Source organism: Oryx dammah, unplaced genomic scaffold (genome assembly GCF_014754425.2).
Source record: "Oryx dammah isolate SB20612 unplaced genomic scaffold, SCBI_Odam_1.1 HiC_scaffold_13, whole genome shotgun sequence".
Lineage (NCBI taxonomy): Eukaryota > Metazoa > Chordata > Mammalia > Artiodactyla > Bovidae > Oryx > Oryx dammah.
In genome coordinates, this window is record NW_024070197.1 from 26422869 (window position 1) to 26450146 (window position 27278).

The 27278-nt window shown below is 40.3% G+C and overlaps 1 long non-coding RNA gene across 2 annotated transcripts in view; it reads left to right on the plus strand.

Annotated features, from left to right (window-relative positions):
* Window positions 1-27278, plus strand: part of LOC120872677 — a 141991-nt gene that overhangs the window by 101505 nt on the left and 13208 nt on the right. For both annotated transcript variants that reach the window (XR_005723310.1, XR_005723309.1), the window contains exon 3: window positions 24568-24710. This is a non-coding gene — a long non-coding RNA (uncharacterized LOC120872677). The remainder of the gene's footprint in view (window positions 1-24567; window positions 24711-27278) is intronic.

Consider the following 27278-nt stretch of genomic DNA (forward strand, 5'->3'; position numbering starts at 1 on the left):
ATTTGCATATGTTGAACCACCTTTGTGAACTTGGGATAAACCTCAACTTGGTTGTGGTGTACAATCTCTTATATGTGCTGTTGGTTTCATTTGCTAGTATCTTGAGAATGTTTGCATTTATATTCATCAAAGATATTGGTCTGTAATTTTCTGTTTTGGTGGTATTTTTGTCTGGTTTTGGTATCAGGGTGATGGTGGCTTTGTAGAATGACTTTGGGAGTGTCCTCTTCAGTATTTTGGGAGAAGCTGAGAAGGATTGGTATAATTTTTTGTATTATTGGTAGAATTTGCCTGTGAAGGCATTTGGTCCTGGATTTTTGTTTATAGGAAGTATTTTTGTTTTTTAGATTACAGATTCTATTTCATTTCTAGTGATTGGTTTGTTCAAATTATCTATTTCTTCTTGACTCAGTTTTGGTGGGCCTTCTTTATGGTCTTTGTTTCAAAGTCTGTTTTGACTCATGCAAGTATTGCAGCTCCCACTTTTGTTTCATTTCTGTTTGCATGAAATACCTTTTTCTATCTCCTTCCTTTCAATCTATGTGTGTCCTTTACCCAAAGGTGGGTCTCTTGGAGGCAGCATGCTGTAGGCTGTTGTTTTTTTATCCAGTCTGCCACTCTGTGTGTTTTGATTGGAGCAGTCAGTCCGTTGACATTTAAGGTAACTGATACATATGTTTCTCCTGATTTCACTAATCATGATCACATACTCAATGGCACAAACCAGACATATTTGAGTCATCATACCAAGCTTTTTCCTTTTCTCTAACCTCTTAGATCAATTCAGGCTTGAAAATTTCTGTTTTTAAGATTAAGGTTCATATGTGTATACATACTCAGTAATGTCCAACTATTTGTGACCCCATGGACTGTAGCCCACAGGCTCCTCTGTCCATGGGATTCTCCAGGCAAGAATACCAGAGTAGGTTGCCATGCCCTCCTCCAGGGGATCTTCCCAACCCAGGGATCAAACCCACATCTCTTATGTCTCCTCCATTGGCAGGAGGGTTCTTTACCACTAGCACCACCTGGAAAAGCCCAATATTACTCTTAGTTACCTGTGTGTTATGTGTGTTAGTTGCTCAGTCATGTCCGACTCTTTGTGACCCCACGGACTGTAGCCTGACAGGCTTCTCTGTCCTTGGAATTCTCCAGGCAAGAATACTGGAGTGGGTTGCCATTTCCTTCTCCAGAGGAACTTGCCAACCCAGGGATTGAACCCTGGTCTCCTGCATCGAAGGCAGATTCTTTACTGTTTGAGCTATAGGGTTCAGTTCAGTTCAGTTCAGTCGCTCAGTCGTGTCCGACTCTTTGCGACCCCATGAATTGCAGCACGCCAGGCATCCCTGTTCATCACCATCTCCCAGAGTTCACTCAGACTCACATCCATCGAGTTCGTGATGCCATCCAGCCATCTCATCCTTGGTCATCCCCTTCTCCTACTGCCCCCAATCCCTCCCAGCATCAGAGTCTTTTCCATTGAGTCAACTCTTCACATGAGGTGGCCTGCTGGAGTTTCAGCTTTAGCATCATTCCTTCCAAAGAAATTCCAGGGTTGATCTCCTTCAGAATGGACTGGTTGGATCTCCTTGCAGTCCAAGGGACTCTTAAGAGTCTTCTCCAACACCACAGTTCAAAAGCATCAATTCTTCGGCGCTCAGCTTTCTTCACAGTCCAACTCTCACATCCATACATGACCATAGGAAAAACCATAGCCTTGACTAGATGGACCTTAGTTGGCAAACTAATGTCTCTGCTTTTGAATATGCTATCTAGGTTGGTCATACGTTTCTTCCAAGGAGTAAGCGTCTTTTAATTTCATGGCTGCATCCACCATCTGCAGTGATTTTGGAACCCCAAAAAAAGTCTGACACTGTTTCCACAGTTTCCCCATCTATTTTCCATGAAGTGATGGGACCGGATGCCATGATCTTCATTTTCTGAATGTTTTGCTTTAAGCCAACTTTTTCACTCTCCTCTTTCACTTTCATCAAGAGGCTTTTTAGCTCCTTTTCACTTTCTGACATAAGGGTGGTGTCATCTGCATATCTGAGGTTATTGATATTTCACCCGGCAATCTTGATTCCAGCTTGTGTTTCTTCCAGTCCAGCGTTTCTCATGATGAACTCTGCATATAAGTTAAATAAACAGGGTGACAATATACAGCCTTGACACACTCCTTTTCCTATTTGGAACCAGTCTGTTGTTCCATGTCCAGTTCTAACTGTTGCTTCCTGACCTGCATACAGATTTCTCATGAGGCAGGTCAGGTGGTCTGGTATTCCCATCTCTTTCACAATTTTCCACAGTTTATTGTGATCCACAGTCAAAGGCTTTGGCATAGTCAGTAAAGCAGAAATAGATGTTTTTCTGGAATTCTCTTGCTTTTTCCATGATCCAGCGGATGTTGGCAATTTGATCTCTGGTTCCTCTCCCTTTTCGAAAACCAGCTTGAACATCAGGGGGTTCACAGTTCATGTATTGCTGAAGCCTGGCTTGGAGAATTTTGAGCATTTCTTTACTAGCATGTGAGATGAGTGCAATTGTGCGGTAGTTTGAGCATTCTTTGGCATTGCCTTTCTTTGGGATTGGAATGAAAACTGACCTTTTCCAGTCCTGTGGCCACTGCTGAGATTTCCAAATTTGCTGGTATATTGAGTGCAGCACTTTCACAGCATCATATTTCAGGATTTGAAACAGCTCAACTGGAATTCATCACCTCCACTAGCTTTGTTTGTAGTGATGCTTTCTAAGGCCCACTTGACTTCACATTCCAAGATGTCTGGCTCTAGATTATTGATCACATCATCATGATTATCTGGGTCGTGAAGATCTTTTTTGTACAGTTCTTCTGTGTATTCTTGCCACCTCTTCTTAATATCTTCTGCTTCTGTTAGGTCCATACCATTTCTGTCCTTTATTGAGCCCATCATTGCATGAAATGTTCCCTTGGTACCTCTAATTTTCTTGAAGAGATCTCTAGTCTTTCCCATTCTGTTGTTTTCCTCTATTTCTTTGCATTGATCACTGAGGAAGGCTTCCTTATCTCTTCTTGCTATTCTTTGGAACTCTGCATTCAGATGCTTATATCTTTCCTTTTCTCCTTTGCTTTTTGCTTCTCTTCTTTTCACAGGTATTTGTAAGGCCTCCCCAGATAGCCATTTTGCTATTTTGCATTTCTTTTCCATGGGGATGGTCTTGATCCCTGTCTCCTGTACAATGTCACGAACCTCCGTCCATATTTCATCAGGCACTCTATCTATCAGATCTAGGCCCTTAAATCTATTTCTCACTTCCACTGTATAATCATAAGGGATTTGATTTAGGTCATACCTGAATGGTCTATTGGTTTTCCTCACTTTCTTCAATTTAAGTCTGAATTTGGCAATAAGGAGTTCATGATCTGAGCCACAGTCAGCTCCTGGTCTTGTTTTTGTTGACTGTATAGAGCTTCTCCATCTTTGGCTGCAAAGAATATAATCAATCTGATTTCATTGATGACCATCTGGTGATGTCCATGTGTAGAGTCTTCTCTTGTGTTGTTGGAAGTGGGTGTTTGCTATGACTAGTGCATTTTCTTGGCAAAATTCTATTATTCTTTGCCCTGCTTCATTCCATGTTCCAAGGCCAAATTTGCCTGTTACTCCAGGTGTTTCTTGACTTCCTACTTTTGCATTCCAGTCCTCTATAATAAAAAGGACATCTTTTTTGTGTGTCAGTTCTAAAAGGTCTTGTAGGTCTTCATAAAACCGTTCAGCTTCAGCTTCTTCAGCATTACTGGTTGGGGCATAGACTTGGATAACTGTGATATTGAATGGTTTGCCTTGGAAACGAACAGAGATCATTCTGTAGTTTTTGAGATTGCATCCAAGTACTGCATTTTGGACTCTTTTGTTGATCATGATGGCTACTCCATTTCTTCTGAGGGATTCCTGCCCACAGTAGTAGATATAATGGTCATCTGAGTTAAATTCACCCATTCCAGTCCATTTTAGTTTGCTGATTCATAGAATGTCGACGTTCACTCTGGCTATCTCTTGTTTGACCACTTCCAATTTGCCTTGATTCATGGACCTGACATTCCAGGTTCCTATGCAATATTGATCTTTACAGCATCGGATCTTGCTTATATCACCAGTCACATCCACAACTGGGTATTGTTTTTGCTTTGGCTCCATCCCTTCATTCTTTCTGGAGCTTTTTCTCCACTGATCTCCAGTAGCATATTGGGCACCTAATGACCTGGGGAGTTCCTCTTTTGGTATCCTATCATTTTGCCTTTTCCTACTGTTCATGGGGTTCTCAAGGCAAGAATACTGAAGTGGCTTGCCATTCCCTTCTCCAGTGGACCAGGCTCTGTCAGACCTCTCCACTGTGACCCGCCCGTCTTCGGTTGCCTCGCAGGCATGGCTTGGTTTCATTGAGTTAGACAAGGCTGTGGTCCTAGTGTGATTAGATTGACTAGTTTTCTGTGAGTATGGTTTCAGTGTGTCTGCCCTCTGATGCCCTCTTGCAACACCTACCATCTTTCTTGGGTTTCTCTTACCTTGGGCGTGGGGTATCTCCTCACGGCTGCTCCAGCCAAGCACAGCCGCTGCTCCTTACCTGGGACAAGGGATATCTCCTTACCGCCGCCGTTCCTGACCTTCAACGTGGGATAGCTCCTCTAGGCCCTCCTGTGCCTGTGCAGCCACCGATCCTCGGGATGCTCCTCGGGCGTGGGTGGCTCCTCCCAGCTGCCGCCCCTGACCTCGGGCTCAGGGTGGCTCCTCAGAGTCACCGCCACTGGCCCGGGCGCGAGGTGTCTCCTCCCATCTGCCGCCCTTGGCCTCGGGCTCAGGGTGGCTCCTCAGGGTCAGCGCCCCTGCCCTCGAGCGCAAGGTGGCTTCTCCCGGCCACCCCTGACCTCGGACGCGGGGTGTCTCCTCCCGACCGCCCCTGACCTCGGTCGCGGGGTAGCTCCTCCCCGCCGCCACTGACCTTGGACGCGGGGTAGCTCCTCTCAGCTGCCGCCCCTGACCTCGGACACAGGGTAGCTTCTCTCGGCCATTCCTGCGCCGTCGCAGCCTGGCACTCTAGGCTGCTGCCCCGACCTCCGAAGTGGGGCAGCTCCTCTCGGCCGTGCTTAGTACGCCGGGCTCTCGCAGCCGCCTGCGCTTAGTGCGCCGGGCTCTTGGGGTAATCCTATTTATTGCCATTTTAAATGTTTTCTAGTTGATTCTGTGTTTTTTCTTTCTACGTGTGTGGTTTGATGATTTCCTTTTATGCTTGAGTTGGATTTTTGTTTGTTTTGTAGATCTGTTGTATGTTTTAGTTTGTGCTTTTCAAGTATGTTAACGCCTTCATATTAAATATATCTCCTTGTTTTATTTAGACTGATGGTCATATAGGCTCAAATGTGTCCTAAAAAAGGAAGAATTTTCTTACATTTTCTTACTGTCCTTCCCCACAGTTTATGATGTTGATTTCCTTTTTCACATCTTCGTGCTTATCCTTTTGCTGTTCTTGTCTTTATCATCACTTTCACAAATATGATTTTTTCCCCCTTTTTGATCTGTATACTGGCTAATTTAAGTGATTTAGTTTCCAATTTTGATTTTCCCATTCCTTTATATTCCTGCTTCTTTTCTTTTTAGGGGAAACTTTGAATATTTCCCTTAGGGTAGTTTTAATATTGCTGTATTCTTCTAGTTTTGCTTATTTGAGAAATTCTTTATTTCCTCTCCTGTTCTAAATTATAATCTTGCTGGGTGGAGTATTCTAGGTTTCAGACTTTACCCTTTCAAGACTTGGGGAATATATTTTGCCACTTTATCTGGCCTGCAGCATTTCTATAGAGAAATCATATGATAGCCTTATGGGAATTCCCTTGTAATTAACTTCGTTTTTCTCATGCTGCTTCTAGAATTCTCCCTTTAACTTTTGCCATTTTTATTATAAGTCTTGGTGTAGGTCTGTTTGGGTTCACTTGTTTGGGACAGTCTGTGTTTCTTGCATCTGGATATCTGTTTCCTTATATAGGTTTGGGAAGTTTTCAGCCAGAATTTCTTCAAATACATTTTCAATTCTCTTTTCTTCTTCTTCTAGAATCTTTATTAAGCATAGGTTGGCATGCTTTATATTATCCCATAGGTCTCTTATATTGCTTTCCTTTTTTCTTCATCTGGTTTTCTGTCTGCTGTTTTGATTGGGTAATTTCCATTATTCTCTCTTCCAGATCACTTATCCTTTCTTCTGCTTATTCATTCTGAGCCTTTAGCTCAGCTTTCATCTCAGCAAATGAGTTTTCTAATTTTTCTTGGCTCCTCATAATTTCTAGTTCCTTTTTACACTAATCTGCATTTCTGTTGATATCCCTTCTTAATGCCTTCAGTATTTTCATTGCCTTCTTTTTGAACTTGGTGTCTGTTATACTGAGAGGTCTGTTTCATTGTTTGTTCCTTCAACAGAATTCTCTCTGTCTTTTAACTGGGAGTGCCCCCTCTGCTGCTTCATTTTGTTTTTATTTCTCTTACTCTGTAAGGTAAGGTGATGTCGCTCAGTCGTGTCCGACTTTTTGCAACCCCGTGGACTGTAACCTACTAGGCTTCTCCGTCCATGGGATTCTCTAGGCAAGAATACTGGAGTGGATTGCCATTTCCTTCTCCAGGGGATCTTCCCGACCCAGCGATCGAACCCAGGTCTCCTGCATTGGAGGCAGATGCTTTAACCTCTGAGCCACCAGGGAAGTCCACTCTGTAAGTCTAGGAGAAAGAATTATCTACCGTAGGCTTAGAGAGCTATGTGTGTTAGTATTCCTGCATAGCTTATGTGGGTTTAATAATTTTTTTTGGTTTGAGGCTGTTTTTGGTTTGGATGCTTGCCATCTCTTTCCTCAGCTTGTGCTGGGCTTTATCCCCTTGATAGGTGGCATGCAGGTGCCCAGCCTTTGCACGTTCCCAGAGAGACAGGGCCTGTGGTTGCCACCCAGTTATGGGATCCTCAGTGGTGGCAGTGGTCTATGCCTGCCTTTGGAGATTGAGATGGCATTGGCATCTCATGCCTGCCACTGGAGCCTATGTAGGTAGTACCCTGCCTCCTGAGAGCACATGAAGAGAAAAGAACTCCTATAGCAGTCCTGTCCCTCTCCTCGTGTGCCCCACAACAATGGCACCTTGCCTCTCTGGTGGACCCAAGCTTCTTTCCTTATTCTGTTGGTTGTGGCACACCATACCCTAGCCCCTCAGGCTGTCTCCAGGCAACCAACCCCAGTCCTTACCCTGTGTCTGACCTCCAAAGCTCGAGCCTCAGCGCCAGCTCCTGCCCACCCCAGCCAGGGAGTGTCTCAGGCTGGGGAGTGTCTCAAGCTGGGGAGTGTCAGGTGGCAGCATGAACAGACCAACTATGCAGGTCTCTCTTCACTTTGCCCCCTGCAAACTGGTTATGCACTCTTCTCCAAAGTTCTTCCTCTGTTCTGGTTGATCTCCCTGCCAGTGAGGGAACTTCCCAGCATGTGGAAAGCTTTCCTCTTTCACAGTTCCCTCACAGGGGCACAGCACACATCCCAATTCCCTTCTTTTTTTTTTTCAAATCACCCATTTTATTTATTTTATTTACTTATTTAATGTCTGTGTTGGGTCTTTGTTGCTGCATGAACTTTTTCTCTAATTACAGTGTGCAAGCTTCTCATTGTGGTGGTTTCTCTTGTTGGCGGATGGAGCACAGGCTCTAGGGCATGAGGGCTTCAGTAGTTGCGGCTTCCAGGCTCTAGAGCACAGGCTCAGCAGTTGTGATTCATGGGCTTAGTTGCTCTGTGGCATGTGGGATCTTCCGGGTCAGGGATGAAACCCATTTCTCCTGCATTGGTAGGCGGATTCTTTACCACTGAGCCACCAAGGAACCCTCCCAATTCCCCTCTTCCTTTTCTTTTTTTTTATATTTGTCCTACCCAGTTATGTGGAGATTTTTCTCACTCTTCTGGAAGTCTGAGATTTTCTGCTACCGTTTAGTAGATGTTCTATGAGAATCAGTCCACATGTCAATGTATTTTTCATGTATTTTGTGGGAGAAGGTAAGCTCCATGTCTTATTCCTCCACCATCTTGATGCAATCTATTCCACAAGTAGATTTTCAAAAATATTTTCATATGGTCAAATTGATGAAGCATCTCTTTTAAAGAAGGATCATAGCCTTAAAAATGAAATCTATTTATGTTATTTCTTGTTAATTTATCTTTGGTATTTCACTGTTGCCTTTTATTGGTTAAATTTGAATCTTCTTATTCTGACATATAAGATTTTTTTTTTGAATTTACTTTTATTTTATTGTAAAGGGAGTAAAAATGTTTGTACTGTAAATCCACAATGATTCCAGAAATGCAAGGGTGATTCAAAATATGAAAATCAATCAGTATTATATACCACATTATAGAATGAAAAAACAGAAACATGATAATCTAGACTGATGCAGAAAAAACATTTGACAAAATTCAATACCTTTTCATAACAAAAATATATAAAACCACTCAGTTCAGTTCAGTTGCTCAATTTTTTTTTTATTATCCCTTTTCTACTTCACTTTTCTCCTTTTGTCTGCCAAACAAACTCCTTTTGAAAGTCCCCCTGAAGTTCCATGTTCATGCATATTGGCGTTTTTGTCTGACTGCTTCACGTGGGAAGATACACAAAGACAAGTCCTCTGTTAAAGGTGATTTTGTAAGTTCAGAGTCTTGTACAGTATCTGGCATGCTTACTTTGTTGATTAAATAAGTGATTGAGGTGATCAGAGAACAATAGTTCAAAAACAAAGCATTACCATCATTCTATTACTTGTTCGTCTAATTTCCATGTTTCCAAGAAAACAGCATAGTTGTGCTGGTACAGTTTATAACTCTCACAGTTTCTCAATGCCCATAGTTATCTGAAACACAAGGCTAATAAGCAGGTTTCTGTGGCAAAGAAGACCAGCGGCTGAAGAATTTGTGTCCCAGTCTCCATGACAGCTAACTGTGGCCAGGTGATTAGGTTCTGGCCAGTAAAATAAAAGTACTAAGTACAACGTAATACTTTTAAAAAGGGAAGTGCATGCCCTCCCCTCACTTTTTTCCTTTCCTGCCAGCAGGAATGGAAATGTGAGGACAGGAACTGGAGAAGCGATCCTAGACTAAATGATGGAAACTGTGTGCTGAGAGTAAGAAAGCAGTAGGAGAGCAGGGGTCAGGGCGTCTGAGATGATGGTGCCACCTTTTCAGCCCCATGCTGCTCGTGCTTGGACTGTGAACATGACACAAAAAGTAACCGCCACCTTGTTTAAATCATTGTTATTTTGGCCTTTGTTACAGAAGTCATATTTGTATCCTAGGGTAATAACAATGATACCCTTGGGTATCACGTCCCATCCCTGGGATTACTCCTTGCTAATCCTGTGTGACAAATTGGTGTCAGGCAGTTAGGGAATTAGCAATGTGGATGATTTGGATCAAGGAAATGGTAACAGTATTATAAATTGAAAGAGGAAGAGGAGGAGAGAGGGAACAAGAGATGATTGTCAGCAGAGGTCATTGTTGAAAAGCCGCTTGTGAGGAGGTAAGCCTGCTCTCCATGGCTGTGGTGTAGAGTCACTCATGAACCTTTTCAGGACCAGACAAATGGGCATCCCAGAAGAAGAAGATGAAAGGAAGATGGTATGAAATAATACAAGGAAACACACTAAAAGAGTAGGCTAGGCTCTAGTCTGTGGCCATAAATTAATGAGGCCTAAAGCCTATGATTGTTAAAATGAAAGTCAAAAGTACCAATGCAATAGGGAAAGGGCAAAAGATACAGTCCTGGTAAAATGGACCCTGGGCTCCCATTTCAGGCACCTGGTTCCCATTAATCTCTCATCCCTATAGACTTACAGAGCCTTCTGCCAGTCCCTAACTTTGCCTGAGCTGGTATGTAAATTAAACCAACAGCTTTAATCTTTATAACATCATAGCAGAAAAAATGAAGATAGTAAAAGTCGAGGATGGAGCCAGAATCCATAGGATTCAAATATGTAGTAGCAAAATGCCCCAACAAGGGAACTGGGACAAAAGAACAAACCACCATAAAACCAGATTTTATTTCTTCTTTGAACCCCTATCTTCCCTTTACCCCTTTCCAAAATATGCATACATAGGTCGTGTTAAGAAAACCCTTTCCAGTTGGCCTTTTTCCAAGACAAGGGTACAGCTGGGCTGAAGGGCCACATGTTGAAGTTATTAATATGCCTATGCCCTTCTCCCCCACCGAGTTCACTGATCAAAGGCCCTGCCAGAGTAGCAATGGATAGCCTCGCATAATGGGAACTGAAATTCTACTTAAGAAACCAGCTTTGCCAAAACACACTACCTTTTAAAGTGAAACATTCCATGCACATATTAACCTGATTACAGAAAGGAAGGGGGATCTTTTTTCCTTCTCTACCCTGCTAATAATTTTCTGTCAAGTCTGATTTGGCTTTAGCTGTACTCCAAGTTCTTGTGATGTGCCCTGATCACCAGTAAACTGAAAACAGAAGGTGCTGCACTAACTCTGAGACAGGATGCTCTGGCCATGAATTCAGACGCTGCAGAATTCAGTTCCTTGCCAACAAGGAAGGCCAGTGACTTTCAGTCTCTGACAACCAGCAGCCTGCCTCTGATTTCACACAGCAAAGGAATCACATGGAGAAAATGGTGGAAATAATTAAGGGTTCTTAGAGTTAACAGAAGCATCAGCTCATTACATGGGGCCCCTGCCTCCAAAGGGAGTGAACCATTGTGCTGCTTAGGAAAACAATGACTAACAAAGCATTTTGAAGTCTCAATCAGTTCCAGCCCCATGTTGAAGAATTGGTTAGGTAACAGAAATGGGAAACAAACCATATTTTAAGGAAGCAGTGTCATTTTTTTCTGTCCAATAAGCAAATAGAAATACTTCATGGTTTATTTCACTGTATTACAAGATAACCTGGTACCTGCACAGCTGAGAAAATTTTGTCCCTAGATGGAGTATCAAAGATTGCAATATTGTGCAGCTGTCCAAATAGAGGGCCAGTCCACAGAGGGTCTGCACACGATGGCCACCTCTCTTTCCAACACATCAGAGGACAGTTCTTGCTGGAAGATAGGCAAGTGAGCTACATGGCTGCTTTGGGAGCCTCAAGCACTAGAATGTGGCAGATTGCAGACTCTTTGTCAAGTTTTACAGTCTCTCAAATCCCAAGCTCCTTTGCCTACAATTATAAACATAAAGAAGCCCAGACTTCTCTGGGAAGAAATATGTTTTATAAGAAGGATTTCTTGTACAGCTCTGTCCTTATGTTTGCACAGACTCTAAGGTGTGGAGCAGTTGCTGTATCCTCAAGAGAGTCCAGCAACACCCTAGACAAACAAGAAGTAAAGAAAGGGCAGAAGTGGTCTAAGCTAGTTTTTTTCTGTTTGTGTTCAGCAACTAGAAAATTATTTGCTAATAAGGACCAAGGTCCTTTTCAGTGATGTCCTGTAACTTCAGGCAAATGTCCTGTCAAAACATTAAAAACTTGAGGTTTTATCTGAATGGACCCCTGGATAAGTGTAAATAGACATGATGTTCCATTGTCCCTGGTATGTCTGTTGGCTTCTTTTTCTTCTTTTAATATGTTTTCCTATTGTGAAAGCTCAAGGATTAGCCCAGAGTGGATGTTCTTGGGTGTCTTGCCTGGGTTTGGTGCTCCTCTTGACAGCCCTCCAGCTGTTTCCTGGAGTCCTGAAAGATCTGTTGCTTTATAGATTAGAATATCTTATTAGCATGGGATTTATTTTCTCTTTTTCTTGGGCAATCAGATTAACACTGTTCATAATTTCTTATGGTAGAGAAGACAAGAACAAGGTGGTTACTTAAAAAAATACAGTTGGCCTTTGAATCTCACTTGTCTCTAAACAAGGAATGACCACTGATGAAATTCCCAACCACATGAGCCAAGAATCTGCCGTGATTCACTTGTTGGCACTCAGTAAAGAAGAACATGGTTTTAAAGTGCTAAGTCCAAACCTAAAACCGACTAAACTGGGATGCTTTGATCTTGAGTGCTTATCTTTATAAATTGTAGCTGCAGTGGTTGTAATTAGGTACCAAAATGTAGGAAATCATTTGTAAATTCTTGTTAGAGATTCACATGCAAGAGTATGTTATTATAGGAAGTCTTTATATCTAGTGGACCTTTAAATTAAAAAAAAAACTACGATATAAATTATTCTTTTGAAAGTAAGTGAAGTTTCAGAAAATATTTCATTTCCTTTTGTAGGTTTCTTTCATTTATCTTTATCACACTATGATATGGTATATTTACCAAAAGAACATTTACTAAAAGGCTTGAGCGGCATGACTACTTTACTTGAATTTTTAAAATATAGAAAAAGAAATGAATATCCATTGGTGTATTGTAAGGAAAGGCATTATAACCAGTCACTATAAATGGGATTCCAAAGCACATACATGGAAGGAAAGGAAGCAGAGAGAGAAAGAGAAGAGGGTGAGAAGAAGCGGGTAGAGAGGGAGGGGAGAGGAAAAGAAAGAAAAGTAGAAAGAAAGCATGCAAGCTGAGGAGTGTGTACACATCAGTTCGGTGCAGTTGCTCAGTCGTGTCCGACTCTTTGCGACCTCATGAACTGCAGCATGTCAGGCCTCCCTGGCATGCTCCAACTCCCAGAATTTACCCAAACTCGTGTCCACTGAGTCAGTGATGCCATCCAACTATCTCAACCTCTGTCGTCCCCTTCTCCTCCTGCCCTCAATCTTTCCCAGCATCAGGGTCTTTTCAAATGAGTTAGGTCTTCACATCAAGTGGCCAAAATATTGCATTTTAAGCTCAACATCAGTCCTTCCATTGAGCACCCAGGACTGATCTCCTTTAGGATTGACTGGTTAGATCTCCTTGCAGTCCAAGGAACTCTCAAGAGTCTTCTCCAACACCACAGTTCAAAAGCATCAATTCTTCAGCACTCAGTTTTCTTCACAGTCCAACTCTCACATTCATACATGACTACTAGAAAAACCATAGCCTTGACTAGACGGACCTTTGTTGGCAAAGTAACGTCTCTACTTTTTAATATGCTGTCTAGGTTGGTCATAACTTTCCTTCCAAGGAGTAAGCGTCTTTTAATTTCATGGCTGCAGTCACCATCTGCAGTGATTTTGGAGCCCCCAAAAATAAAATCAGCCACTCTTTCCACTGTTGCCCCATCTATTTGCCATGAAGTGATGGGACTGGATGCCATGATCTTAGTTTTCTGAATGTTGAGCTTTAAGCAAACTTTAAGCAAACTCTCCTCTTTTACTTTAATCAAGAGGCTCTTTATTTCTTCACTTTCTGCCATAAGGGTGGTGAGGTTATTGATATTTCTCCCAGCAATCTTGATTCCAGCTTGTGCTTCTTCCAGCCCAGCATTTCTCATGATGTACTCTGCATATAAGTTAAATAAGCAGGGTGACAATATACAGCCTTGACATACTCCTTTTCCTATTTGGAACCAGTCTATTTGTTCCATGTCCAGTTCTAACTGACCTGCATACAGGTTTCTCAAGAGGCAGGTCAGGTGGTCTGGTATTCCCATCTCTTTCACAATTTTCTGCAGTTTATTGTGATCCACACAGTCAAAGGCTTTGGCATAGTCAGTAAAGCAGAAATAGTTGTTTTTCTGGAACTTTCTTGCTTTTTCAATGATCCAGCGGATGTTGGCAATTTGATCTCTGGTTCCTCTCCCTTTTCGAAAACCAGCTTGAACATCTGGACGTTCACAGTTCACGTATTGCTGAAGCGTGGCTTGGAGAATTTTGAGCATTACTTTACTAGCGTGTGAGATGAGTGCAATTGTGCAGTAGTTTGAGCATTCTTTTGCATTGCCTTCCTTTGGGATTGGAATGAAAACTGACTTTTTCTAGTCCTGTGGCCACTGCTGAATTTTCCAAATTTGCTGGCATACTGAGTGCAGCACTTTCACAGCATCATCTTTCAGGATTTGAAATATCTCAACTGAAATTCCATCACCTCCACTAGCTTTGTTCATAGAGATGCTTTCTAAGGCCCACTTGACTTCACATTCCAAGATGTCTGGCTCTAGGTGAGTGATCACACCATCGTGATTATCTGGGTCATGTAGATCTTTTTTGTACAGTTCTTCTGTGTATTCTTGCCACCTCTTCTTAATATCTTCTGCTTCTGTTATGTCCATACCATTTCTGTCCTTTATTGAGCCCATCTTTGCATGAAATGTTCCCTTGGTATCTCTGATTTTCTTCAAGAGATCTCTAGTCTTTCCCATTCTATTGTTTTCCTCTATTTGTTTGCATTGATCACTGAGGAAGGCTTTCTTATCTCTCCTTGCTATTCTTTGTAACTCTGCATTCAAATGTGTATATATATCTTTCCTCTTCTCCTTTGCTTTTTGGTTCTCTTCTTTTCCCATAGTCCTTATGAAAAAGGGATTTCAGACAGCAAGTTAGGGAATAGGCAAGAGAATGGAGCTGGATGGAAACATAAGATATAATGGGCCTTTAGAAAGAGGATTAAGTGAAGTATTCTCAGCTATCTCAGCTTTAACTATTGTTTAAATTTTTCTTTCATATTCTTTGCATTAAAACCTTCCTGAAATTATTAAATTTTTACTAAATTTCTAAACAAAATAGTCTGATTTTTTTCAGTTTTTCCTCCTGTCCCAGTTGTCATCCAGAAAAGTTTTTCTGAGTGTTTAAAAAGTGCATCATAATTCACTTACAGTAGTCTGAAAGAACAGAACACTCTAAGAAAAATTTAGAACTGTTTAAGTTCTGTAAGTGTGCCAGGCACCTCCTGATTCTGGGTACTTGCCTCAGTGGATCTGCTTTGCTGTGATGTCCAAGTGATAAGGGTGGGAGTAAATCACCAGGTTTATGGGAGAGAGATACGTTCATCCCCCAAAATATCAAGATCAAGCCCAAAATAGGTCAGTGACACAATTTTAAGCCTCAAAGTTCTTAACATTGATACAGGTTCAGGTTCCATTGTTCCCAGAACCACAGTGACTTTTTCATCACTAGCGTGATGTGTGATGGAGCTCGTCACGGTGTCACTGTGCCAGAACATGCAAAACCAGGGCTGTGAGCTGGCTGTAAGCTGACAGGCACAGTGTGTCTGTGCGAGGCAGTATTTGCATCTGGGTCTCTTCTCCACTGGGGTGCACCTGACATGGCCCCACTTTTCTTGGCCCACTGTAATACTAAGCTCATTTGGTATAAGGTGTGATATTTCTTTTGTTGTTTGTTACATTTTAAATAACACTTAAAACACATTTTTTAAAAGTAGTATATTTGGGAAAAAATTCAAACAGTTAAAAGAGAATACAGTGAAAATTGTCTCTCTCCCACCCTGACTCCTACTTTCCTCAAAAGCAACTGCTGTTATTAGTATCTTTTGAATCCATCAGATATTCATTGTGCACATACTCACATTCTTGTACATATAGATTTATATATGTATAAAGTAAATATATGTTATTTATTTGTGTATTATATATACATATAAACTCTAGCTTATTATATAATCTGTGTTGCATCTTGAATATTTAAAAATCCATCTTGTATATTTACTGGGGAAAACACACAAGCAGAAAAGGGCTTAAAGAACTTAAAAGTCGAGTTTAACTGAATCATATAAAGGAAAAACTTATCACCCAGGTTAAGAAATAGAACCCCAGAAATCCAGAAGCACCTTCTTTTTTCCACATGCCCCTTTCTCATCACACCCTTAACATAATCACTCTCCTGGCTTTCATGGAAATTCTGTTCTTTGTTTTCTCTAAAGTTTTACTTTGTAAGCATAGATATATAAATAAAAGAATTTCCAGTTTGGGGTCTTCACAAAAAAGAGCTGCTAGAAGAATGCTTTTGTGTTGCAAGTGAGTGCCTACGGATGAGTTTCTTTAGGGTATACAAATATGAGTGGAATTGCTGAGTTATATGTCATGCATATCTCCATCTTTACTGTATAATGCCAGAGTGTTGTCCAGTTCACATGCCCACATTAATTTTTAAGAGAATTCAAAATCTATAGCAACACTTGGTATTGTCAGATTTGTAGCTAATCTTGTGGATATGTGACATCAGAATCACTTTTTGCCTTTAATCTCTATTCCCCTGAGATTTTGTGGAGTGGAGAAGGAAATGGCAATCAGCTCCAGTATTCTTGCCTGGGAAATCCCATGGATAGAGGAGTCTGGTGGGCTACTTAGTCCATGGAGTCACAAGAGTTGGACATGAGTTAATGACTATACTGCCACCACCTCACATAGTTACAGATTTTGTCTTGTGATAAGAACTTTTAAGATCTACTATCTTAGCAACTTTAAAATTTACAATACAGTGTTGTTAATAGAACTATAGTCACTGTGCTATACATTACATCCCCAGGATGTAATTATCTTCTAGCCGGAAGATTGTTCCTTTTTACCCCCTTCACTTAGTTCACTTATTTCACCCACTTCCCCAGTCTCTAGCAGTCACCAATCTGTTCTCTGTATCTCTAAGTTCGTTTTTTTTTTTTTTATTCCACCTATAAGTTGGAGCTTAGTTTTATTTGTCCTTCCTCGACTGACTTAGTTAGTATAATACCTTCAAGGTTACCGAACATGTTGCAAATAGATTTCCTTTCTTAAAACTGAGTAATATTCCGTTGTATATATACATCACACTTTTGTTTTTCATTCACCCACTGAGGAACATTTAGATTGTTTTCATGTCTATGGCAATGCTGCAGCAAATATGGGGTGCAGATATCTTTTTGAGATAGTGATTTCATTTCCTTTGGATAAATATCCAGAAGTGAAACTGCTGACTCATATGGTAGTTCTGTTTTTAATATTTTGAGGAACTTCTATACTGTGTTCCATAGTAGCTGCACCAATTAAAAAAAAATCATTAGAATATAGTTGATTAACAGTATTGTGTTAGTTTCCGATACAAAGCAAAGTGATTCAGTTATACATATATACATTCTTTTTTAGATTCTTTTCTCATATAGATTATCATAGAATAATGGTAGAGTTCCCCGTGATATACAGTACGTCCTTGTTGGTTACTCTCCATGGGCCAAGGAGACACAAGGGACACGGGTTCAATCCCTGGGTCGGAAAGATCCCCTGGAAAAGGAATTGGCAACCCACTCCAGTATTCTTGCCTGGAACAATTCCATGGACAGAAGAACCTGGTGGGTTACCATCCAGGGGGTCACAGAGTCTCAGATGTGACTACACAGATAAGCACATATATAGTTGTGTGTATATGTCAATCCCAAATTCCTGATTTTAACCTCCTCCTCACCCCACCTCCCCCTCACACTTCATTTCCCTTTTGGTAACCATAAGTTTGTTTTCCATATCTGTAAATCTGTTTCTATTTTGTAAATAAGTAAATTTGTAACATTTTTAAAAACCAGATTCTACATATGAATGATACCATATGATATTTGTCTTTCCCTGTTTGACTTATTAACCTAGCATGAAAATCTCTAGGTCCATTCATGTTGCTGCAAATGGCATTATTTTGTAATTTTTAATGGCTGAGTAATATTCCTTTGTATATTTGTATTACAGTCTTCTTTATCTACTTCTCTGTTGATGGACATTTAGGTTGCTTCCATGTCTTGGCTGTACACAGTGATGCAATGGGCATTGGGGTGCATGTATCATTTCTTTTATAAAAGATTTTTTTAATGTGGATTATTTTTAAAGTCTTTATTGAATTATTTATAGTATTGATTTTGTTATGTTTTGATTCTTGGCCCTGAGACGTGGGATCTTAGATCTCAGACCAGGGATTGAATCCGCACCCCCTGCATTGAAATGTGAAGTCTTAACCAGTGTACTGTCAGGGAAGTCCCTCATTTCTAATGATAATTTTCTCTGGATATATGCCCAGGAGTAAGATTGCTGGATCATATGGTAATTCTATTTTTGTTTTTTTAAGGAACATCCATACTGTTTTCCATAATGGTTGTACTAATTTACGTTTCTACCAACAGTATAAGAGGGTTCCATTTTCTCCACACCCTCTCAAGCTTTTATTGTTTGTAGACTTTTTAATGATGGCCATCCTGACTAATATGAGATGATACCTCATTGAAGTTTTGATTTTCATTTCTCTGCTAGATAGTGGTGATGAGTATCTTTTCAGGTGTTTTTCAGCCATCTGTGTCCTCTTTGGAGAAATGTCTATTTAAATCTTTAAATTTTCTGATTGGGTTGCTGGTTTTTTTTTTTTTGTTGTTGTTGTTGTTTGTTTGTTTTACATAGAGCTGCACAAGCTGTTTGTATATTTTAGAAAGAAATCCCTTGTCAGTCACTTCGTTTGCAAATATTTTCTCCCTTTCTGTGACTTGTCTTTTTGTTTGCTTATGGTTTCCTTCATTGTGCACCTTTTACATTTAATTAGGTCCCATTTATTTTTGTTTTTTATTTTAGTTACTTTAGGAAGTGAATCCAAAAGGATATTGCTGCAGTTTGTGTCAGAGAGTGTTCTGCCTGTTTTCCTCGAAGAATTTTATAGTATCTCAATTTACATCTAGGTCTTTAATCCACTTAATTTTTGTGTATGGTGTTAGAGAATATTTTAATGTTGTTCTTTTACATATAGTTGTGTAGTTTTCCCAGAACCACTTATTGAAGAGACTTTTTTCCATTGTATATTTTTGCTTCCTTTGTCAAAAGATTAATTGACTATAGGTGTATGGGTTTATTTCTGGACTCTCTATTCTGTTCAGTTGATAATGTTGTTGTGCCAGTTTCATGTTGGTTTGATTACTGTAGCTTTGTAATATTATCTGAAATCTGGAAAGCTTATGCCTCTAACTTTGTTCTTTTACCTCAGGATTGCTTTGGCAATTCCCAATTCTTTTTTTCCTCTACATTTTTAAAAAAATTAAAGTATGGTTGATTTACAATGTTGTGTTACTCAGGGATAGAGCATAATAATTCAGTTATACATGCATATGTGATATATGTAAAGTATGTATATATTATATAAATTCTTTTTCAGATTATTTTTCCTTATAGGTTATTACAAAATATTGAGTATAGTTCTCTGTACTATATGGTAGTTCCTTGTTGGTTATTTTATATATCAGTCACTCAGTTGTGTCCAACTCTTTGCAACGCCATGAATCGCAGCACTCCAGGCCTCCCTGTCCATCACCAACTCCCGGAGTTCACTCAAACTCATGTCCATCGAGTCGGTGACGCCATCCAGCCATCTCATCCTCTGTCGTCCCCTTCTCCTCCTGCCCCCAATCCCTCCCAGCATCAGAGTCTTTTCCAGTGAGTCAACTCTTCGCATGAGGTGGCCAAAGTATTGGAGTTTCAGCTTTAGCATTAGTCCTTCCAATGAACACCCAGGACTGATCTCCTTTAGAATGGACTGGTTGGATCTCCTTGCAGTCCAATATATATAGTAGTATGTATATGTTAATCCCAAACTCCTAATCTATTCCTCCCCGCCCTTCCCCTTTGGTAATCATAAGTTTGTTTTCTGTGTCCATGGGTCTATTTCTGTTTTGTATATAAGTTCATTTGTATCATTCTTTTTAAGATTTCACATATAAGTGATAGCATGTGATATTTGTCTTTCTCTCACTGCACTTAGTATGATAATCTCCAGGTCCATCCATGTTGCTACAAATGACATTATTTCATTCTTTTTTATGTCTAACATTCCACTGTATGTATGTGTACCTACACCGCATCTTTCATCCAGTCATCTGTTGATGGACATTTAGATTGCTTCCATGTCTTGGCTATTGTAAATAGTGCTGCAGTGAACATTGGGGTGCATGTATCTTTTCGAGTTACAGTTTTTGTTGGATATATGCCCAGGAGTGGGATTGCTGGATCCTATGACAACTCTATTTTTGGTTCTTTGAGGAGTCTCCATACTGTTTTCCATGGTGGCTGTACCAATTTACACCCCCAGCAACAGTGTAGGAGGGTTCCTCTCCAGCATTTATTTGTAGTTTCTGATGATGGCCATTCTGACCAATGTGAGGTGATTGTAGTTTAAATTTGCATTTCTCTAATAATTAGTTAGGGCATCCCTGGCAGCTCAGATGGTAAAAGAGTCTGCCTGCAGTGTGGAAGACCTGGGTTTGATCCCTGGGTCTGATCCCTGGGTCATGGAGATCCCTTGGAGAAGGAAATGGCAACCCACTCCAGTATTCAAGCTTGGAAAATCCCATGGATAGCAGAGCCTGGCAGGCTATATAGTCCATGGGTCGCAAAGAGTCGGACAGGACTGAGTGACTTCACTTTGAACTTTAGTGATGTTAGGCACCTTTTCATTTGTTTTATTTGCCATCTGTATATAATTCTGGACCTTTTTGTGCTTCCATATAAGTTTTAGGATTATTTGTTCTAAAATTCTGTGGAATTTTTTCTAAAGTTCTGTGGAAAATGTCATGGGTAATTTGATAGGGATTGCATTAAATTTGTATATTGCTTTGGGTAGTATGGCCAATTTAACAATATTAATTCCTCCACTCCAAGAACATAGGATATCCTTTCATTTCTTTGAATCATATTCAGTTTCCTTTATCATTGTTTTCTATTTCTCAGTATATAGATCTTTCACCTCCTTAGCTAGGTTTAATCCTAGGATCTTTTTTGGGGGGGTGGTTTGATGTGATTTTTAAGTGGGATCATTTTTTTACTTGCTCTTTTTGGTATTTCATAATCAATATAAAGTAACCCAACAGATTTTTGTACTTAATCTTAACGTCCTGCTACCTTGCTAAATTCGTTTATCAGTTCTAGTATTTTTTGTGAGTGTTTAGGGTTTTCTATTAGATTATCACGTCATCTACATATAGTGACAATGTTATGTCTTCCTTTCCAATCTGGATACATTTTCTTTTCCTTATTTGATTATTATGGCTATATCTTCCAACACTATGCTGATGAGAAGTGGTGAGTGTGGGCATCCTGTGTATCATTCTAATGTTAGTATATGTGCTGCTGAATCGAGTACATCACTCCCTCAATATTCAGTGGGTACTCTCAACTGCTCTCATGCTAGCTCTCTCCCATATGCTTTCTCTGCCCCTCTCCTCCTTTCTCCTTACGCTCCCTATTCACCATGTCTTGCTTTGTGTGCATTGTTTAGCTGTTCAGTTGTGTCTGACTCTTTGCGACCCCATGGACCATAGCCCGCCAGGCTTCCCTGTCCATGGTGATTCTAGTATTCTTAGGCAAGAATACTAGAGTGGGTTACCATGCCCTCCTCCAGGGCATCTTCCCAACCCAGGCATCGAACCCAGGTTTTGCGCATCATAGGCAGATTCTTCACCATCTGAGCCACCAGGGAAGCCCATCCATGTCTTGCTCAGTTTTAATCCTTTTGATTAGTTTCTCCTAAATGTGGCATTTTAATTTCAGCCCTTTCAGGTCTTACCTTGCCTTGCTCCCCAGCTCCCTGACCCCATAAGGAGAACCTGCAAAACCTCTCCTTGTTTTAGCCATCCTCATGAGTACTGGTTCGCTATTTTAGTGTTTCCCTTTTCTCAGGCTAATCTGATTCTTCTTCTCAGATACTTGCAGGGCATGTAGCTTTGATGGTTTGTCCCTTTCTACTCATATCTGGGGTTTGTGAAGATACTGTGTTTGTGGATTTTGGTTTTGTTACTGTAGTAATTCTGTTTTCATGGGGTGATTTTGAGAGATTTTAAGTTATCTTCCATTACAATTTTTCTAGAATTTCTTTATCCTTACTCTTGAATGATAGTTTAGCAGGATATAGAAACCTACATTATTAGTTCTTTTCTCTCAGTATCTTGTGGCTGTTACTCCATTGTCTCTTGTGCCTGTTCTTAATGATTAAAAAAAAAAAAAAACTTCTCATAGTCAAATTGTTTATCTTTGCCAAATGTAAAGAGAAAATCTTAAAAGCCATCAGGGTGAAAAGCAGCTTACAGATTACCTGTAATTTCACTGGGGTATGTCTCAGCATCAGGTTAGTTCATTCATCTTTCTTGGTATGTCATGTGTACTTTCAGTCTGCCAATATTTTTCCATTCTGGAAAATGACCATATCATTGTGCTACTGATTATCACTTATTATTGAATTAAATTCTGTTACTCTATTTTTCTCATATAGGATTTTGTTTTTTTCTGCCCATACCATATTGCATCTTAGTTCCCTGACCAGGGATCAAACCCTCCCCCTCTGCATTAAAGGTTCAGAGTCTTAACCACTGGACCACCGGGCAAGTCCCATATATAAGATTTTTAATTAGATTATTTTCTTCAGTCATACTTAATCTGCTTTTGTTTCATAAAGAGTAGTCATTAGTATCATAGGCCATTAGATTTTAAGTAAATCCACCTGATTATTGTTAATTATCTTTGTAAATGTTCTTTTTCATGTGATTGGGAATTTTAATTTTGGAGCTTATGTGAAAGGTTTCCACCCCCCGACCCGCCCAAATCTCTCTTTATAGTCCGTTATTCTTCTCTAGTGGCTTTGAAATTGCCTCTGCACTGGCCTTAACGACTTGGTAAAAGTTATCCATGAAACGTTCTGGACCTGCTCCTTTTCCTGGGAAAAGGGGGAATATTTATTTGTATAGTTCTTTGATAGAATACCCCCTGGAGAAGGCAACAGCAACCCACTCCAGTATTCTTGCCTGGAGAATTCCATGGACAGAGGAGCCTGGTGGGCTATAGTCCACAGGGTCACAGAGAATCGGACACAACTGAGGCAACTGAGCAAGCACTCACGGTTAGCTCTTTGATAACAAAACAGTCTTCAAAGTTAGAAGGGTGCCTTATATGGCTCAGCTCATTGGATGGAGTTCTGGAAGTCTGCATCTCTTTTTCTGTACTCAGCTTCTTTCTATTGCACTTATACACGAATGACATGTGGAAATACCTAGTATGAGATGTTTACAGATAGAAAATCATAAAAAATATTCTACTCATCTTTTTTCTAATGAATCAACCAAAGAAACCAGGTAGCAAAACCTGAAAACAAATTTGAAATTTCATAATTATCTACCTCTATTAGGATTATATTCTGATTTTTTTCCCCCAGGTTTGGGGTGAGGCCTAGTTTTCAAATATTCTATAAACATTTGCATTTACGTTAAAAAAAAAAACAAAACCTTGTAACTCCTTTCAAACAACTGTTTGTTTTTTATTTTTCAAACCACTGTTTAATACCACCCTTCAGTTTGGAGACAAAGATACAAAGGGTTTCAACTAGTACTTCCAAATTCCTAGACTGTTTTTTTAACTGCAATTATTTTCTCTCCTAGAAAAACCATTTGTCTAGTATAGTTTTTATCCTGTCCAACCTAATTTTTTAAAATTGATTTCTATTTTCCATTTCTCTGTGCTGAAAAACGTCCCTCTCCCTTTACTTTGCAGAAAGTTTGGGGACAGAAAAAATTTTGAATTTTTCCATCCTCATTTCATACAATTCTATTAATGTGTGTACTCACTCATTTGAGACCTTGCCTCCCATGAAGGTGAAGGATGAGGATGAAGATGAGGATGAATACCCTTTGCTTCATTCTTTAATTCATTTAGTTGGTCATTCAAATTGTAAATGTAGGATAGCAGGCCATCTACATTTATACCTACACAAATCAGTGCCACACAAGGCATGTGCTGCTGTGAGGGGGTCAGAAAAGGGACTGGACAGATGTGATGACATAGATGTCACGGAGTGAATGACACTAGCTAAGCCTTTAAATAAAGAGGGAAGAGTACAGGGTGTGCTTTGAAGGTGGACTGGTTAGTGGAGCAGATTATCTGCAGATAAGTATAGTGGGAAAAGTACCCTGAAACAAATCTTAAATTTTTAAAAGCAGGTAATGAGTTAACACTTGAAGCTCTTCATTTACTATAGATGTATTATTGTATTCCCAATTTAAGTAGGATCAAATTTCTGTCAAAATAGCAAACAAAAACATGATTTGACTTTAGCAAGAATGACTAGTGTCTGCTGAAGCCTGATTTTTATCATTCTTCTGTATTACTTAGTGCAATGAATTCATCTGAGTGAGAATCATATTTCCACATTAATGGATTTCCTTGAGCCACATTTGGTTAGCCTGAAAAATTATCTGTATGAAGGATGTCATTGAAATGAAAGTGATTTTTTTTCCCAAGACTGGAAGTAACTTTATGAATAGTGATAACCCTTATATCAAGGGGGAAGAACAGAAATAGTGTTTCTACTGTCAGTCATACCTCTGCTCCATGGGCTGACTTACACTTCAAAACCTAGGAAGTGGTTTCTCCACTCTGTGTAGCATTATGGCAAGGTAAAAAGTGGCTACAGTTACACATTTACCTACCTTTCTTCTAACTCCATCACATAATTAAGCAGAAGGATGAAGTAGTTGCAACCTTTGATTCTAAGAGTGAGTCAGCATCTATCATGTCCAGGGAAGTCTGTTGGGGAGATCAGACTCCTAAGTTAATTCAGACCTTTTGGGAAATTTCATAAACACAGGTAACAACTTAGAAAGTTACACAGAACTCTTACACACTATCTAAAAACTAAACTTGACTTCTGCTTTCAGCTGAGATGGAGCAGTAGCAACCAGATGTACCTTTCCCAGCTGAAACAACTAAAAAGACAAGAAAAAATAGATGAAAGAATGGTTCTTGAGACACCGGACACCACACAGTGAAGAACAGCGATCCCTGGGAGAGGAGAAACAAGGTAAGCCCTTTGATTATCTCACCTTACCACCTTAAGAGAGTTTCCAGCCTGCGACACAGGGTGAGGAACATAGGTGGAACCCAGCAGATAGCCTGAGCTGAGAGAAAGGTAAGTCTGGGGAAACCAAGGCAGCTAGAATTTGCAGGACAGAGTACCAGAGAAGCGACCTCTGGAGATCGTCACAGGGTCCTCATTACGCATGCATGTTAGCAAACTACTTCAGGTTGGGAAAGAACCAGCTCAAAAGAGGGAGCGGCACCTGATGTGCATACAGGGTGGGGAAAAGTTCATGGAACATTTGAGCAGAGATCTCAGAAGCGTCCTTCTTCAGTAATGGGGAATAATTAGCCCTTGATTAGTGTTCTGGTCCTGCCCAACAAAACTTACACATAAGATTGGAAGGGATCGAATTGTTTTTTTTCTGTATACTTATTTGGCTGTGCCAGGTCTTAGTTGCAGCATGAGGATCATAGATCTTTGTCGCGGCATGTGGGATCTTTGGTTGTGGCGTATAAACCCTTAGTTGCAGCATGTGGGATCTAGCTCTCTGACTGGGGATCCACCCTGGGCCCCCTGCAATGAGAGTTTAGAGTCTTAGACACCGGACCACCAGAAAGTCCCTCAAACTTGTTTTGTATACCATAAGTGGATCCCAGAACAAACTGGAAGTTTATAGGAATACAAAAATGTCCAGCACCCAACAAGGTAAAATTTATAATCACTGGTATCCAATCGAAGATTACTAGTCTTGTAAAGAGACAAGAAAACACAATTCATAATGAGGAAAATAATCAAACCAACTTAGAACTTACACACATCTTAGGATTAGCTGAGGATGACAGTAAAGCAGTTATTGTTACTGATATGTTCAGAAGTTCAGAAAGATCAAAAATGAAGCACATTTGTTCCCTGTAGGAGCCACCATAGCGGGGTGGGAAGTGCACAGATTACTCTGTGCACAGAGTATCCTGCCCCCACACCTTGCCAGTGAAAATGTGACCTCACCAGACCAGAGCCTCAGTAAGCTATGAGTTAACGTCAGATGACCTGATACATATATAATTGAAACCCCTGAAGGTGAAGGAGAGAAGGAGGGAAAGAGATGGAAAAAAGATTTGAAAAATGTTTGAAGAATTTCCAATTTTGACAAAAAGTAGTACTTCACAGATGCATGAAGCTCCCACAGACCCCAAGCACAGAGACATAACTAAAACTACACCAAAGCACATCAGGACATGATGTGATGAAACCAGTGGTACAGAGAAAAATCTTCCCACTAGCTGTCTCTTTCACACACGGTAGTGTGTATACGTCAGTGCTACTCTCTCTCACTTCGTCTCACCCTCTTCTTCCGCTCCTGTGCCCACAAGTCCATTCTCAACATCTGTGTCTCTATTCCTGCCCTGTAGAGGGTTCATCTAGAGAAAAAAAAAAACATTAAAAATAAGGATGGCAGCAGATTTCCTACTGGCAACAATTCAAATGAGGCAACAGTGGAACACCATCTTTACACTATTTGAAAGAAACAAATAAGTTCAACTGATTACAAATCAGACTTTGAAAACTATTCAAAAATCAAACTTAGAACCATATAACAAAGAAATCAAAGCAGATACTATATGATAATGTCCTAACTACAGGCAGTATACCAAAGCTTCATTTATATGTTGTTATCCTCAGAGAGAAAGAAAAATGGCTCACCAGCCATCCACCATAGCCTTTACCAGCCCTCTCATACCAATATCTGCAATCTTATTTCCAATACCATCGCTGTTTTTGACTAAAAATGGAGAAAGTTCACAGAGCCATAGCCTTCTAAAACCTGTGTCCCTGAGGAGTTCATATATGCAGAGGCTATCATAGAAATCATCTACTCAAGCCTTTTCTCTGCTAGTGTAGTTTTTACTCAGTTGTTCCCATGCCTCTTCCTGATGTTTATTTTGCTGGTTACTAGAATAATAGTATTTTTTTAAAGCTCTTCCTGTGTTTTGGGCTGGAAAGATCTTGCTGCATTCCTTTGGTGCTTTCCTTTTTCAGTTTTGTTTCATGTACGATTCATTTACTCTCACAGTCTCATTTTAGATACTACTGCTCCCAACCTGTGTATTCAAACCACCTCAAAAAAGGCAATGACAGTGGACAAGTTGTGACATCCTATTCGATTTCTTCTAGTCTGTCTCTGTAACCCCAGACATTTAAGCTGTTGACCCACCAGCATGGCGAGTCAGGAATGCCTATTCGGGCAAACAGAAGCAAACTACAAGCCATCCTTTTCTGTGACCACATTAATCATTAGAAGCTGGGCATGGAGAGAATGAAGTGCAGACTCAGTACAGTCCTCCTGTACAACGCATGGGCAGAAACACCCTGAAGAGTCTCTATGCCCTCTGAGATATGTACAGACAGGGACATATCAGCTGCAAACATGCATCAAGCAAAGACTTGATGGGATTGCAGTCCCCACAGTCTTGAAGTAAAGCAAGAGTTAGAGAGCTGTGATTCCAAGGGATCTACAGCAAACAAGTGGAGAGTTAATACTACAATGATAGGAGCAACAGATACTCAGCA